At 39.5% G+C, this 16,425-nt stretch overlaps 3 long non-coding RNA genes across 5 annotated transcripts; all 3 read left to right on the forward strand.

The window, feature by feature from the left end:
- Positions 1-83: 83 nt before the first annotated feature.
- On the forward strand, positions 84-2,672 carry LOC111610861. Of its 2 annotated transcripts, XR_002753799.1 has the most exons (5): positions 84-153; positions 255-393; positions 901-1,255; positions 1,358-1,534; positions 1,629-2,672. It is a non-coding gene; the product is annotated as an uncharacterized LOC111610861 (long non-coding RNA). The 2 variants fall into 2 exon arrangements; XR_002753798.1 differs by having other exon boundaries at positions 901-1,534.
- Positions 2,673-11,119: 8,447 nt separating this feature from the next.
- LOC111611088 lies at positions 11,120-11,924 on the forward strand. The gene is made up of 4 exons (XR_002753876.1): positions 11,120-11,352; positions 11,420-11,504; positions 11,658-11,749; positions 11,848-11,924. It is a non-coding gene; the product is annotated as an uncharacterized LOC111611088 (long non-coding RNA).
- A 766-nt stretch (positions 11,925-12,690) lies between these two features.
- LOC111611087 lies at positions 12,691-15,003 on the forward strand. 2 transcript variants are annotated; one of them, XR_002753875.1, is made up of 4 exons: positions 12,691-12,727; positions 13,233-13,587; positions 13,690-13,866; positions 13,961-15,003. It is a non-coding gene; the product is annotated as an uncharacterized LOC111611087 (long non-coding RNA). The 2 variants fall into 2 exon arrangements; XR_002753874.1 differs by having other exon boundaries at positions 13,233-13,866.
- Positions 15,004-16,425: the final 1,422 nt, after the last annotated feature.

A 16,425-nucleotide genomic window follows, 5' to 3' on the forward strand; every position in this document is an offset into this window, starting at 1 on the left:
TAGATGTATATTCTCAGTTTTTTAATCCTGTTATGTTTTCTCTTTATTTCATTTCTCCGTCAACTCATGTCACATGACTGGAGCTGACCAACAATTAAAGCAGAAGACCTGCTCCACCTGCTGATCTACTGGTTGTAAGAGATTGTGGAAAAGGTGAGGACATAATGATGATTTGATCAGAAAGTCTCTTTCAATCATCTATTATTTAGACAGAGATTAAGGAATGTGTGTATTGTTATGTGATGATTCTCCAGCATAACTGAGACAAGACAACAGCACTGAACCAATCAGGAGAGAGAAGACACAGAAAATCCTGCTGGAAATCCCGAGATGAAGTTTCCTGATGCAACAGGGGGAAACCTGAGGACACAGAATAAAGAAGGACCATGTGAAGTAGGTCCTTCAATAACAAACCAAGCATGAGTTGACCAACACTTAACGCAGGTTACTTCGTCCATCTACTGGTTGTAACAGATTATGGTGAAAGTTGAGGAGATAATGACTTGATCAGAAACTGTGGCCGACAACTGCAAACGCGCAACAAACAGCAAAACGAGCTGCAAACATGTGAAACGGCACAGGAGAAGCTAAACTTAATTATCTTTTTTACATTTTTTGTTTCATTTCATTGAAACCACAAAAAATGTTTCCACCATAACTTCCAATTGTTCAATATTTTTTTCTATCAGACTTTGAGTAGTGTGCAAGAATTACCCAAACATGCTTTGACTTTATTGATCCCAAAGGGAAATAAAATGTAGTTGTAGCTCAGATTCAGATTCTTCAAATGTTATTGCAGATGGCTGATTGCTGGCAGCAGGAAAGGTCTTTTGTAGCTGTCTGTATTGCAGCAAATCTGAAGAACCCTCTGACTGATGATACTCTGTTTTCACCATACAGACTCATGAAGAGGATGGTCAGAGTTGTCCATAGCTTTCTTGACTCTTATGAAGAATCCTTCTTTGCATCATCTCCAGAGGTTCCCCAGTCGTCTCCAGAACAGAACCAGAACAAATCCAGCCTTCTTTATCAGATTGTTGAGCCTTTTGAGGTTCCTGGCTCTGATGCTGCTGCACCAACAGATGATAGCAGAAGAGATGACACTCTCAGCATCAGACTTAAAGATCTGCAGCAACTTGCTGCAAATCTTGAAGGATCGTAGCTTCCTCGAGAAGCGCAGTCTGCTCTGTCTCTTTTTATAGACGGCTTCACTGTTGCGTCTCCAGTCCAGTCTGTGTTCCAGATGAACACCGAGGTATTTATATTCCTGAACCACCTCCACATCTTCTCCCATGATGGAAATAGGGTTTCCTGTTTCTCCTGAAATCAACAACCATCTCCTTTGTTTTGTTTACAGTCAAGATTAGATGATTGTTCCCACACCAGGCCACAAAGTGATCCACCAGATCTCTGTACTCAGCCTCTTGTCTTCCTCTGATACACACAACAACTGCAGAGTCGTCTGAGTATTTCTGTAGATGACAGAAGTTGGACTTGTGCGGGAAGTCTGAACAGTAGAGAGTGAAAATGAATGGTGAGAGTACAGTGCCCTGTGGTGTTCCCATGTTGTTGACCACCTGGTTAGACACACAGTCCTTCAGTCTCACAAACTGTATTCTGTTTGTCAGGTAGTCACAGATGCAGGTGATTGTTGAGGCCTCCACCTGTGTCTTCTGGAGTTTCTAACGGAGCAGATCAGGCTGAATTGTGTTCAATGCACCTGAGAACCAAAGACCCTGATCCTCACTGTGCTGCCTGCTTTGTCCAGATGACAGTGGGTTTGTTGAAGCAGGTGTCTGATCAACTCCAACTCCACGGTGATAAGCAAACTGCAGGGGGTCCTGATATCTGATCGTCTGCTTACTCAAGTGGGCCACCAGGAGTCTCTCCAGGACCTTCATGATGTGCGATGCCAGGGCAACGGGTCTACAGTCGTTATGACTGATGGGTGACTTTTCTTCGGTACCGGAACCAGGCAGGATGTCTTCCACAACAACGGAAACTCCTCTTGGGTCAGGCAAAGGTTGAAGAGATGCTGCAGAATCCCACAGAGGGACTCTGGGACCGACACCATCTGGACCTGCATCCTCGTTCCTGTTCAGTCTCTCCGGCTGCTTCTTCACCTGACTTCTAGATACAGAAAAGTTGGAGGTGGAGGCAAAAGGGAGCAGCAGCGTCTCCTAATGTGGTTGAAGACAAACTGGTGGAAGCAGAAGAGTCCATGACTGAGGTGGAAGATGGAACATCTGAGGCTTGACAGGAAAGCTGTGGGTCAGAGGAGGATGAGATATCTGGCTGCAGACAGGAGAGGATGATGATGATGAGCTTGTTCCTGGACTGAACCTGTTGAAGAATGTGTTCAGCTCATTTGCTCTGTCCAGAAACTAATATTGTTTAAAAAAAAGTCATGGTAGCATGTTGTTATGTAATAATGTGCATGTAATGTTTGGAATGAAGAAGATATGCTGCATAATCTGATGTCATTACAAAAGAGTTTTGTGTCTCAGTGCAAAAATACACATTTTGTTGGTTTCTGAAGAGTAAAAATTGAACAAATGTGTTAATCACTTAAAGATTAAGTTTATATTTCACAGTCATCACAATGCTAAAGAAAAGTCTGACAACAGTGTGAAAATCATGTTGTGGAAAGAAGATATTAAAGAATGTAATATATTTTGCAGTGTCATAGGTTATTTCTATGTATTATGATGTAATATAATACATGTATTTTTGGACTTATTGTATTCTGTTTTATTTTTGTGTGTAACTTTCACTTGACTTGTGAAAACATGGAAAGTAATTATGCTGATTGTAGAGTAAAATAACATTTAAGTTGTAAGCAAATTCAATAAAAGCTTTTTTTTGCCATCACTGCTTTGGTTTTATTCAGATATCAGATTTGGATCATTTGAGATGGTAAATCTGCTTTAGAGCAGTAGAACAATCATTTGATTTTCTTTTTCATGCTATTTAAACTCATTGGCATGAAGCCTGGTACAAACAAGTTATATTTTGTTTGTACCAAAACAAAATATAACTTTGTTATATTTGATCAAATAGTTTTGATCAAACAATTTAATCAAAATGTTTGATCAAATTTTAATGATCAAACATTAAAATTTGTTCATCCTTTATGGTTTAAAAATAGCCTCAAATACATAATCTCTTCTCACATTCATTCTGTTACCACGGAGTCTAAAGGAACAGATCAAGCTGATCTAAACAGACTTTGTCCTGGGAGGAACTGACAGGACATGGAGAGCTGCATGAAAAAAGAGTTAAAGGATAAAAGCACATGGAGAATATGGGTGTGAAAAGAATAATGGACAAAAACAAATGAAAAAAAGATTAAGAAACATATTTACAAAAAAAAGAACAAGGGAGCCATTGAACAAAAAATATCAACAATCAATGCCCAAGACACATTTAGCCTGTCATAAAAATGTATTGATTGAGTCATGTTTGTGATCTCTGACACATTGACTGGAGAAGTATTGTCAGTCCTAGTCAGACCTTTCACTGTCACCTACAGTTTTTCTTGAACCGAAAGGCTAAATAGATTTGCTTTAGTAACAGCAGAACCAGAGCAAATCATCTTTCTAAACAGAATCAACATATCATAGTTCCAATCCATAAATTAGAAAAGCCGATGACGTGCAGCACAGGGCCGCCATTCAGAACGCTGCACAAGAAAAAAAAAGAGGCTCTGCCCTCTGCAGATCATGAGTACAGACCAGGAGAGAGAGCAGAGACAACAACTACCTCCAGACGGAGCAGGTACCTGCAGCCTGTAAGCCTTCGGCTCCCTGGGATCAGTCCTCATGTCATCGTCCATGTATGTTGAGTACCGAGGCCTTTTCCTGCCCCCTGTGGCCCACAATGCAGAGAGCCGGGAGTTTGCCTAAAATGTTTCAGTGGAAGACTCTGATGTGTTTGGGGTGACAAATCCCAAGTCAGGTAAAGTAAACCAGCTCTTGTATCTCCCATCATTTATATGCTAAAATCGTAGGTGTAGTCAATGTTCCACTGTATTATATATAAGTAAATGTCACTGATGAGGTAAGATGCCATATCAGAGTTAGAGTAGCTTTTATGTTTGTTGTTCCTATCAGACTGATGACATGCTAATGCTCAGAAAACATGATTCCATTCTTCCTGTGAAGTTTCAGGTTACAAGCAAAACCTTTAAAACACCATTTTGTGGCTTGTCGAGTTCAGACAACAGAAGATTGAATAGTAAAACCCCGACTCATCATGTCTACTTTTCCAGATGGACGTTCATTCTTGTTGAAAGAAAAAAGGCCAACAGCCACAAGACGTTCAGATAAAAATGAGGATAATGCAATTTCTAAGTATGATTTTCAAATAAACACCTTCTACCTTGATAATAAACTGGTTTTGGGTTTATTAATCCTATAGATTTAGTAAAAGTTTTAAGTAGATAGTGAAAACTATCTACTTAAAACTAGATAGTTTCTTAAAATCTCAAAATAAAATCTTATTTTAAGATTTTGATAAAATCTTAAAATAAAAATTAAGATTTTATTTTAATTTCCTTGGGACCAGACCACACTAGGACTGTCTAGAACCGCCGTTCTAGAACCGCCCCTGTGCTGACAAAACACACATTTTGTTGGTTTCAGAATACACAAAACCATAAAGCATTTCTCTATAATACACATCTCAGTTTAAAATATATATATATTGTCTGTTTTCAGGGGCTGTAGCAAAGAACCAAGGGTCAGATTCAGAAAACCAAAACAGTTTTAAGAATGTTCAAGGTTGTTTGGTTTGTTTTTGTTGGTTTTATTATTATTTTGTGCATGTGTCGATGCTCATTACACCAGTTCTGATGTAAATATCTCTTTTAAAATCAGATTTTTAAGCAGTGGTTGGTTTTTAAATGCTGACTTTGCCTCTATTTATTATTATTGTGAATTAGGGCTGCTGTAAATATATATTTTAGTAATTGAGTAATATATCGATTATTCTTAGGATTAATTGAGTAATCGGATACAGAAAATTGATCAAATAAAATATTGGTAAATCTAACATAACAGCAGTGTTACTATCGGTTACCAACATCAGTCTAATTTTTCACATTTGAGCGTCTGTATCAGTTACTTTGTTGTAGCTTAGAAAATTAACTCGTAACAATAATAGCTCACTTTCTAAGTTAACCTAAAGAGAAGTTGTACAAAAATCTGACATAATATTCAATTTAATAATAGGGGCGGGCTCACAAATACGCTTATAAAAATGTCTATACTCCAGCTTTTAGTTCATGTATTCATCTTCAGTCAGTTCAATAGATGAATTCTCACCTTGCCCAGTACCTGCCACACTTTGGGTTTGAGAATACGGGAAATGTCGTCTGGAGTTGGGGGCTTGGAGATAGAGGGTTATGTTCGATTAGAGGCGAACGTAAGCGTGTTGGGGGGGAGACACGACCGGTAGACCAGAGTACAAACATAAGACAGGGGGGAGAGCAATATGGGATATTTACAGAAAAATGGTTATAAAAATTTTTTTTCGAGAAGAGGGATAAAAAATGGTAGTTTCCCTGCCAAAACGGGAGACTTGACAGGTATGCCTTGCCCAGCCATTTATAGCTTTTGTGTCCTTGTTAGCAACGAAATTTGACACCTTCGTTCGTCACACTCAGAAACTCATCCACCAGCCAGGAATCGTTTCAGCCCGATTGTGAATGTCTTTTCTGAAAACCCATTGTATTAAAATGTATACTGTACAGTTGTACTTTGTTCTAAGGAAGGTTTCATTACTGTCTTTTTTGTTCATATGTTTATGTATAAATAAATGTAGCCCTTTATCATATTTTGTCTTTGGTAGTCTTTAATTTTAATACTGTAAAATTAATAAATTCTTTGCCAAGTGTTTTAAGTGGCTGTCATCAATTTTCCAATTTGTTACAAGATTGGATTAATATCCCTAGGAAATGGAAGGCAACTGTTCCAATTGAAAACCTTGCACTCCAATTAAATTGCTGTCATATTAGCATTTGTACAGACCTAGCAGAACCATATAGCATTTTATTTTGACCTACTGCGAATGTCAACGAACATCCGGCGGACATCTTGTGGTGGTTCATTTTGACATTCGGAGAACGTCGTCGGTGGACGTTCAGTGGACGTTGTCTGATGCTAGCTGGGCAGAGAGTCATCAGTCAGTCTTCTTCAAAATGCTGCAATACAGACCGCTACAAAAAAAATTCCTGTCAACAGTAATCAGCCATCTACAATAACTCTTTGAAGAATCTGAATTGATGAGCTGTCATGTTCTGTGTTTTCTGTGTACTTATTTAGAGTTTTCTGTGTCCCCGTGTTGTCCTGTCTTCCCCTTGATTGTTTCCCAGGTGTGTCTCTTTCTGTGATTACCCTCCCGGGTATTTAATGTCACCTGTGTCTCAGCGTCTCTGTCGGATCCTCGTCTAATGTGTTCCGAGTCCTTCGTGTTAACCATTCGTTTTAACGGTTGCTACCGGCGTCGAGCCCTGGCTTCTGCTCGGCCGTGCTGCCCGTTGATTGGACTGTGTTCCTGGATTAAAAATCAACTATTCATCTTACCTGGGTCTGCTGCGTCTGCCTCACCCGCACTTCATGACATGAGCTACAACATTTAATTTTTCTTTTGGATCAATAAAGTATTTTTGAATTGAATTTTGAATTTGAATTTTTCTTCCAATCTAGGCTTCACGGCAGAGAAAAGTTTCCCATGTCCGAAACTGACATAGTTAAGAATGAAAGCAGAAATATAATGTCGCACCAGTAGTAAGTTTTATAAATGTCTTTGTGAACTTAGACTGGTTGGCCAGTAGGTGGCAGCATACGGAGTGATAAACAAGACAACGCGAGACTTGTATTATCTGCGTTATTTGCGCTCCAATTTCTCTGACGCACCAGTGCGTGCATTCGTCAATGAAAGTCATGGAAACGACGTTAGCGTTGTCAACACTATAAAAGACGCTGACCTTCTGAATTCTTCCCCCTTTGCGACGGGACTTTTGAGAGAGACGCCTGAAGGAGCCTTTAAAGCCTCGGACGGTTTGAGCTTGTCGAGAAGTCTGCTGTGCAAAACTTGCTAAAGAAGCGCTTGCTGAAATACGCACTTGCTGAAGAAGCCCGTGGATAACAAACCTGCGAAAGACGGTTCCTGGCCAGGAGAAGCACCAGCAGGGTGAACAGCTGGAAGGTTAAATCATTCTTCTACTATTTTTAATAAACGAAAGCAAGTTATTACAAAGATATTAGTGACTTGTTTAGTTTATTTTGTGTTTGTGTGTGTGTGTTTTAAAGAAATACTGACTGCTGTAGAAAAAATAGACGATTAGCATTCGTTGCTAGCATAGATCGTTCTTAACTAATGAGCCTTTTTCTTCGCTGAATTTCGCTGGAAATGTCAATAATGTTAAACTGTGATGTAGTGATTTAAGAAATATATGTATTTTACTGAATTATAGTCAAATTAGTTAAATTAACGTCAAATTCCTGAAAAATTTGCTTGTTTTTTGACCGTTATTTTTTGAAAAATGCGTGATAAACACTCCATTGTTTCCATGGATACGCAAAATGAAATGCCTTTAATATTATTTTTAAAAGACATTTAAAAATTAGTATTTACCCTTATAATAGCCAATAATTTAATTGTTTAGTTTCTTTATTTTTTCAAGATAGGGACATGCTGGTGTGTTTGTTTCTTTGTCTAAGAGTTTCAGGTTTGATGACTTTGGTGTCCAATTCTTGGTAAACTGGATGGTTCTTTGTCCTCTTTTTTTTTTTTTGATAAATGCCTAAACAAACATATTTAGTTTCCATGGATACATTGGTGACATTATTTAAAAGACTTCAATAAAAAATTAAGAAACACTTTGCAAACATGTGCCTCCTCCTATTTAATGATAGACTTTAATATGTGTGTTTAGTTTGAATTATAGTCAAATTAGTGAACTAATTAAATTAAAAGGAAAAAAAACATTATTTGAGTTGGTTAAAGTCAGCTTTGATGAATTCTGACTCTTTGTTTAGGAAGGCATAATTTGCATTTTTGGGCTGCAACATATTTGTGAGTTAGTTGAATTTGTATTGTGATTCATATGCTAGTTATTTGACATTTTGGAAAATGTCAGTAATGCTGTTTGTAGTTGTTTTGGTTTGAAAGAAGTTTTGGAACCAGCTTTTTGAAAAATGTGGTATGTGTAGTCTCCATGGATACATTGATTAAATAACAACATACAACTTTATTCTTATAAAAAATCATTAAAGAACAATCAATGTGTGCCTGTTGATTTTACAAAGTAACTAAATTATTTAGTTTATTGTAATTACTCAAGACCAGAAAAACAGCCTTTTGTTCCTTTGCATTTTAGTGACATATCATTTTCAGAAGTTACTTGAATGTTAACAGTGAATGTTAAAATTCATTAGAAAAACAATCATCTCAGGTTCAGTTGGTCCAGTTGTGATTCATTTGTTAGTTAAAATCTTGGAGGATTGTGGGGGTTTGACACGGTTTATGTGGTTTAAAAAGTTAGTTCTGGTTTTAGAAAATCTGTTTTGTTTTATTCAGATCTTTGGAATAAGTGGTCAGTGCCTGGTCCAGGTTTCAAAAAATGCCTCAATAACACATTTGGTCTCCTTGGATACGTTGCTTGAAATAAAACCTTAATACTTGAATATTAGAAATGTTTTAGATATATATTTCTCCTGTATTATTTCTAAGTAGTTTAGTTTATATTTAAACTTATTAGTTTGCTTTTTCTAAGAAAGAGGAGTTTTCAATAATTAGTTGTTTACGAAATGCTGTGTTGGTCCTTTGCATGTTTGGAGCTGTAATATATTTTCACGCTGATTACATTTTCAGAAAGCGTCTGCAATATTAATAGTGGTGTGGTGATTGGAAAACTTTTTATTTTAGTTTGAGAGAATTACTTTTAGAGAATCCATTTTGTTGATGTTTTTTGTCTCCATGGAGATGGTCATATTGAATGAAGCATTTGGAGCAATATAATTGTGTGAACATTCCTCTGAGTTTATTGCTGGGTTGTGTGCAGCCATGATCTTCAGGCTGATGTAATTTATTTCATAACACTACCTTCAGCCATAACTGAGCCATTTGGAGGAATATTAACATGTGATAATAAGACTTTGAGGCATCATGCACACATAAGCACTTTGTATTGCCTTGTTGCTGAAAAATGTGCTATATAAATTAATATATAAATATATATTTCAGTGTTCCCTCTAAACATTGCTTTGGACTTTGTGATTTTTTCAAGATACAGAATTATAGCTTTTTTTGCTTTGTTTTTTTTCTTCACAGCCCATACCATGGCGCTTCCAGCAGATGGATCCCCAATGTTGGAGGGACATCCTGATAATGGTAAGGAACAAGGTAAGTTGTGGTTAAATGAAGCCGACACGGTTTCTGAAGACCATGGAGAGGAGTTGAGGTATAGTTCATCTCCGCAGTTTGTGGACTGTTTCTACCAGCTCCTGTGATAGCAATAGTACCAGCTCCAGTGGTAGCTCTACTACCAGCTCCAGTGGTAGCTCTACTACCAGCTCCAGTGGTAGCTCTACTACCAGCTCCAGTGGTAGCTCTACTACCAGCTCGAGCGAAGACGAGGTAGGTAATGAGACCAGGACTTTAAATCTCGATTTCGGGTTGTCCAGGTCCTTGGACCAAACATTAAATTTCTGTGGGGCATAGGAGTACTTGAAGAGGCATTGAAACTTCTGAAATCGACGGTTGATCAGCTGGACTCCGGTGACAGTAGTCTGGCCGATGTTGCGTCACAGCTGCCTGAGATTCTTCCCCCAAATTTCAGATACATACAAGACATTGGGGTGGCTCGGAAGCCCAAAGAAGACATGGCTCCTTGTACTTCACAGGAAGAGCCCATTTTGCATCCAGAGAAGTCCAGGAGAACAACGAAGAAGGTGGATGCTGCGAAGGAGGACAACCCACCATCAAAACCTAGTCATCAGGTAGGTTTGAAAGAGACGCGGCTCATGTGACATCTGTGACCAGGGACAGTGTTGCTGAAGTGAAGCTCCCAGCCAAGAGGCCTAGGGACACTGTTGCTGAAGAGGAGCTTGCCGCCAAGAGGACCAAGTATAGTGTCCCGTCCGATGATGAAGATCCCATTGTGTTACCACCTGTCCTCAGTCTCTCACCTTGGAAGTCGTGTGAGGACCCTGGATTGCCATTCCCCGTCCTCAGTCCCGCAACTTTGATGCACTATGAAGATCCCGTTTTGTCACCCCGCGTTTTCAGCCCTTCACTATCAACACGCTATGATGAAGATGAGCTTGCCGCCAGAGGATCAAGTATAGTGTCCCGTCCTTTCCCTATGATGAAGATGCCTTTGTGTTACCACCTGTCCTCGGTCTCTCACCTTGGACATCATGTGAATATCCTATTTTGTCATCCCCGTCCTCAGTCCCCTCGTGTATAATGGCACGTAAAAGTCCTGTTTTTTCATCCCCCGTCCTCAGTCCCTCAACATTGATGCACAATGAAGATCCCATTTTGTCACCCAGTGTTTCCAGTCTCCCACCAACGATGCTATATGAGGATCCCATTCTGTCACCCCGCATTTTCAGTCCTTTCACCATCAACACGCTGTGATAGTCCAACTTTGTCACCCTCTAGCTTCTGTTCCTGGTTGGAGGCTGAACTGGACACAGAAGAGGCAGCAATACCTTCAACATCTAGTGGAATTACAGGAAGAGAGAGTTCCAGAAACGTTTGGTTTAGACCTCACTGCGTCTTGTCAAGTGACTCTGATTAGATTGGGATCCGTAAAAAACTGAAGACCTATTTGGGAAGTCACATTAGGACATCATCATTTCTCTCATGTTTTTATTAAAGCCAATGGGTTTCTAGCAAGCCTGTGGACGCCTTAGGTAGCGCCTTGCACCGGGGCTTTTCTTTATCCCGCTGCTAGATTTAGTATTTTAGATGACAAGGATTCTGACAGGACTGAGGAAGTCTTAGGTAGCGCCTTGCACCGGGCTTTTCTTTATCCCGCTGCTAGATTTAGTATTTTAGATGATAGGATTCTGACAGGACTGAGGAAGTCTTAGGTAGCGCCTTGCACCAGGGCTTTTCTTCATCTTTGTGTTTTCCTCTCAACTCCCCCATGTTTCACGGTGTAATAGTGATGCTTCCCTACACGCTGCTCTCCAATATAGTGAATTATTCTGTCCTGTTTCTCTACTAATCCAGTCTCCCAGTTTTTAATCTTTCAGGTTTTAGCTGCTCATCGCTGGATCCTTTCATCGTTGTCCATGTGGTTCCTGCCTTCTGGATCCCTTGTTTTTCACACTGCTTGTAAGTTTTTGCATTCCACTTTCACATGATTACTGGTGGCAGATCTCTGATTCTCTGATCATTTCAGGTTGGATCTCGTCAGCCTGTAAATCTCCACCTTCAACACCACCAGTCAGATGGAGGAAGATAAGAGAACCCAGTTGAAAAAAAATGTAAGGACATATACTTTTACACAACAACAATTTTTTTAACATGCAGGAGGTTGAGGTCAATATTCAAACCTATTTCCTCTTTTCTGCTGTACTTTCTCCTCACCGACACTTTTGTTTTGTGTTTTTTTATTTATTTGAGTCCTTTCATAACAGCAGAGCTTTGATGAGTTTGAGCTGATGGAAGGAGGATCAGGAATAGAGTAGAGGACCTGCTGATCTACTGGTTCTAGTAGATTTTATAAATGGTGAGGACATGTTCATGAATTGATCAGAGAGTCTGGTCCAGTGATCTGTTATTTGACAGATTAAGGAAAGTGTGTCTGATCATGTGTTGATTCTTCAGCATCACTGAGACAAGACAACAGCGCTGGACCAATCAGGAGAGAGAAGACACAGAGGACTGAAGGGACACAGAAAAATCCTGAGATGAAGTTTCCTGATGCAACGGGGGGACACCTGAGGACACAGAATAAAGAGACAGACATCATGTGAGTAGGTCCTTCAATAACAAATCAAGCATTGCCATAAAATCCTATGCTGAAATTTCACCTGTTCATCAGTAAGATGTTGAATATTAAGCAAATTTAGAAACATTGTAGAGAACCCACGTTGGTTTCTGATCCCAGATTCAGAGTCTGCAGATCAATAATGTCTCTGATCATTTCAGGTTGGATGTCCTCAGCCGGTAAACCTCCACCTTCAACACCACCAGTCAGATGGAGGAAGATAAGAGAACCTGTTGACAAAAAAAGTAAGAAAACATATTTTCAATTTTAGCAATTTTAATATGGATGAAATTGAGGTCAAAATTCTAACTTTTTCTTTTTTCTGTAGATGTATTCTCAGTTTTTTAATCCTGTTATGTTTTCTCTTTATTTCATTTCTCCGTCAACTCATGTCACATGACTGGAGCTGACCAACAATTAAAGCAGAAAGACCTGCTCCACCTGCTGATCTACTGGTTGTAAGAGATTGTGGAAAAGGTGAGGACTAATGATGATTTGATCAGAAAGTCTCTTTCAATCATCTATTATTTAGACAGAGATTAAGGAATGTGTGTATTGTTATGTGATGATTCTCCAGCATAACTGAGACAAGACAACAGCACTGAACCCATCAGGAGAGAGAAGACACAGAAAATCCTGCTGGAAATCCCGAGATGAAGTTTTCCTGATGCAACAGGGGGAAACCTGAGGACACAGAATAAAGAAGGACCATGTGAAGTAGGTCCTTCAATAACAAACCAAGCATGAGTTGACCAACACTTAACGCAGGTTACTTCGTCCATCTACTGGTTGTAAACAGATTATGGTGAAAGTTGAGGCGATAATGACTTGATCAGAAACTGTGGCCGACAACTGCAAACGCGCAACAAACAGCAAAACGAGCTGCAAACATGTGAAACGGCACAGGAGAAGCTAAACTTAATTATCTTTTTTACATTTTTGTTTCATTTCATTGAAACCACAAAAAATGTTTCCACCATAACTTCCAATTGTTCAATATTTTTTTCTATCAGACTTTGAGTAGTGTGCAAGAATTACCCAAACATGCTTTGACTTTATTGATCCCAAAGGGAAATAAATGTAGTTGTAGCTCAGATTCAGATTCTTCAAATGTTATTGCAGATGGCTGATTGCTGGCAGCAGGAAAGGTCTTTTGTAGCTGTCTGTATTGCAGCAAATCTGAAGAACCTCTGACTGATGATACTCTGTTTTCACCATACAGACTCATGAAGAGGATGGTCAGAGTTGTCCATAGCTTTCTTGACTCTTATGAAGAATCCTTCTTTGCATCATCTCCAGAGGTTCCCCAGTCGTCTCCAGAACAGAACCAGAACAAATCCAGCCTTCTTTATCAGATTGTTGAGCCTTTTGAGGTTCCTGGCTCTGATGCTGCTGCACCAACAGATGATAGCAGAAGAGATGACACTCTCAGCATCAGACTTAAAGATCTGCAGCAACTTGCTGCAAATCTTGAAGGATCGTAGCTTCCTCGAGAAGCGCAGTCTGCTCTGTCTCTTTTTATAGACGGCTTCACTGTTGCGTCTCCAGTCCAGTCTGTGTTCCAGATGAACACCGAGGTATTTATATTCCTGAACCACCTCCACATCTTCTCCCATGATGGAAATAGGGTTTCCTGTTTCTCCTGAAATCAACAACCATCTCCTTTGTTTTGTTTACAGTCAAGATTAGATGATTGTTCCCACACCAGGCCACAAAGTGATCCACCAGATCTCTGTACTCAGCCTCTTGTCTTCCTCTGATACACACAACAACTGCAGAGTCGTCTGAGTATTTCTGTAGATGACAGAAGTTGGACTTGTGCGGGAAGTCTGAACAGTAGAGAGTGAAAATGAATGGTGAGAGTACAGTGCCCTGTGGTGTTCCCATGTTGTTGACCACCTGGTTAGACACACAGTCCTTCAGTCTCACAAACTGTATTCTGTTTGTCAGGTAGTCACAGATGCAGGTGATTGTTGAGGCCTCCACCTGTGTCTTCTGGAGTTTCTAACGGAGCAGATCAGGCTGAATTGTGTTCAATGCACCTGAGAACCAAAGACCCTGATCCTCACTGTGCTGCCTGCTTTGTCCAGATGACAGTGGGTTTGTTGAAGCAGGTGTCTGATCAACTCCAACTCCACGGTGATAAGCAAACTGCAGGGGGTCCTGATATCTGATCGTCTGCTTACTCAAGTGGGCCACCAGGAGTCTCTCCAGGACCTTCATGATGTGCGATGCCAGGGCAACGGGTCTACAGTCGTTATGACTGATGGGTGACTTTTCTTCGGTACCGGAACCAGGCAGGATGTCTTCCACAACAACGGAAACTCCTCTTGGGTCAGGCAAAGGTTGAAGAGATGCTGCAGAATCCCACAGAGGGACTCTGGGACCGACACCATCTGGACCTGCATCCTCGTTCCTGTTCAGTCTCTCCGGCTGCTTCTTCACCTGACTTCTAGATACAGAAAAGTTGGAGGTGGAGGCAAAAGGGAGCAGCAGCGTCTCCTAATGTGGTTGAAGACAAACTGGTGGAAGCAGAAGAGTCCATGACTGAGGTGGAAGATGGAACATCTGAGGCTTGACAGGAAAGCTGTGGGTCAGAGGAGGATGAGATATCTGGCTGCAGACAGGAGAGGATGATGATGATGAGCTTGTTCCTGGACTGAACCTGTTGAAGAATGTGTTCAGCTCATTTGCTCTGTCCAGAAACTAATATTGTTTAAAAAAAAGTCATGGTAGCATGTTTTATGTAATAATGTGCATGTAATGTTTGGAATGAAGAAGATATGCTGCATAATCTGATGTCATTACAAAAGAGTTTTGTGTCTCAGTGCAAAAATACACATTTTGTTGGTTTCTGAAGAGTAAAAATTGAACAAATGTGTTAATCACTTAAAGATTAAGTTTATATTTCACAGTCATCACAATGCTAAAGAAAAGTCTGACAACAGTGTGAAAATCATGTTGTGGAAAGAAGATATTAAAGAATGTAATATATTTTGCAGTGTCATAGGTTATTTCTATGTATTATGATGTAATATAATACATGTATTTTTGGACTTATTGTATTCTGTTTTATTTTTGTGTGTAACTTTCACTTGACTTGTGAAAACATGGAAAGTAATTATGCTGATTGTAGAGTAAAATAACATTTAAGTTGTAAGCAAATTCAATAAAAGCTTTTTTTTGCCATCACTGCTTTGGTTTTATTCAGATATCAGATTTGGATCATTTGAGATGGTAAATCTGCTTTAGAGCAGTAGAACAATCATTTGATTTTCTTTTTCATGCTATTTAAACTCATTGGCATGAAGCCTGGTACAAACAAGTTATATTTTGTTTGTACCAAAACAAAATATAACTTTGTTATATTTGATCAAATAGTTTTGATCAAACAATTTAATCAAAATGTTTGATCAAATTTTAATGATCAAACATTAAAATTTGTTCATCCTTTATGGTTTAAAAATAGCCTCAAATACATAATCTCTTCTCACATTCATTCTGTTACCACGGAGTCTAAAGGAACAGATCAAGCTGATCTAAACAGACTTTGTCCTGGGAGGAACTGACAGGACATGGAGAGCTGCATGAAAAAAGAGTTAAAGGATAAAAGCACATGGAGAATATGGGTGTGAAAAGAATAATGGACAAAAACAAATGAAAAAAAGATTAAGAAACATATTTACAAAAAAAAGAACAAGGGAGCCATTGAACAAAAAATATCAACAATCAATGCCCAAGACACATTTAGCCTGTCATAAAAATGTATTGATTGAGTCATGTTTGTGATCTCTGACACATTGACTGGAGAAGTATTGTCAGTCCTAGTCAGACCTTTCACTGTCACCTACAGTTTTTCTTGAACCGAAAGGCTAAATAGATTTGCTTTAGTAACAGCAGAACCAGAGCAAATCTCTTTCTAAACAGAATCAACATATCATAGTTCCAATCCATAAATTAGAAAAGCCGATGACGTGCAGCACAGGGCCGCCATTCAGAACGCTGCACAAGAAAAAAAAAGAGGCTCTGCCCTCTGCAGATCATGAGTACAGACCAGGAGAGAGAGCAGAGACAACAACTACCTCCAGACGGAGCAGGTACCTGCAGCCTGTAAGCCTTCGGCTCCCTGGGATCAGTCCTCATGTCATCGTCCATGTATGTTGAGTACCGAGGCCTTTTCCTGCCCCCTGTGGCCCACAATGCAGAGAGCCGGGAGTTTGCCTAAAATGTTTCAGTGGAAGACTCTGATGTGTTTGGGGTGACAAATCCCAAGTCAGGTAAAGTAAACCAGCTCTTGTATCTCCCATCATTTATATGCTAAAATCGTAGGTGTAGTCAATGTTCCACTGTATTATATATAAGTAAATGTCACTGATGAGGTAAGATGCCATATCAGAGTTAGAGTAGCTTTTATG

Source organism: Xiphophorus maculatus, chromosome 14, assembly GCF_002775205.1.
Source record: "Xiphophorus maculatus strain JP 163 A chromosome 14, X_maculatus-5.0-male, whole genome shotgun sequence".
Classification (NCBI taxonomy): Eukaryota; Metazoa; Chordata; class Actinopteri; order Cyprinodontiformes; family Poeciliidae; genus Xiphophorus; species Xiphophorus maculatus.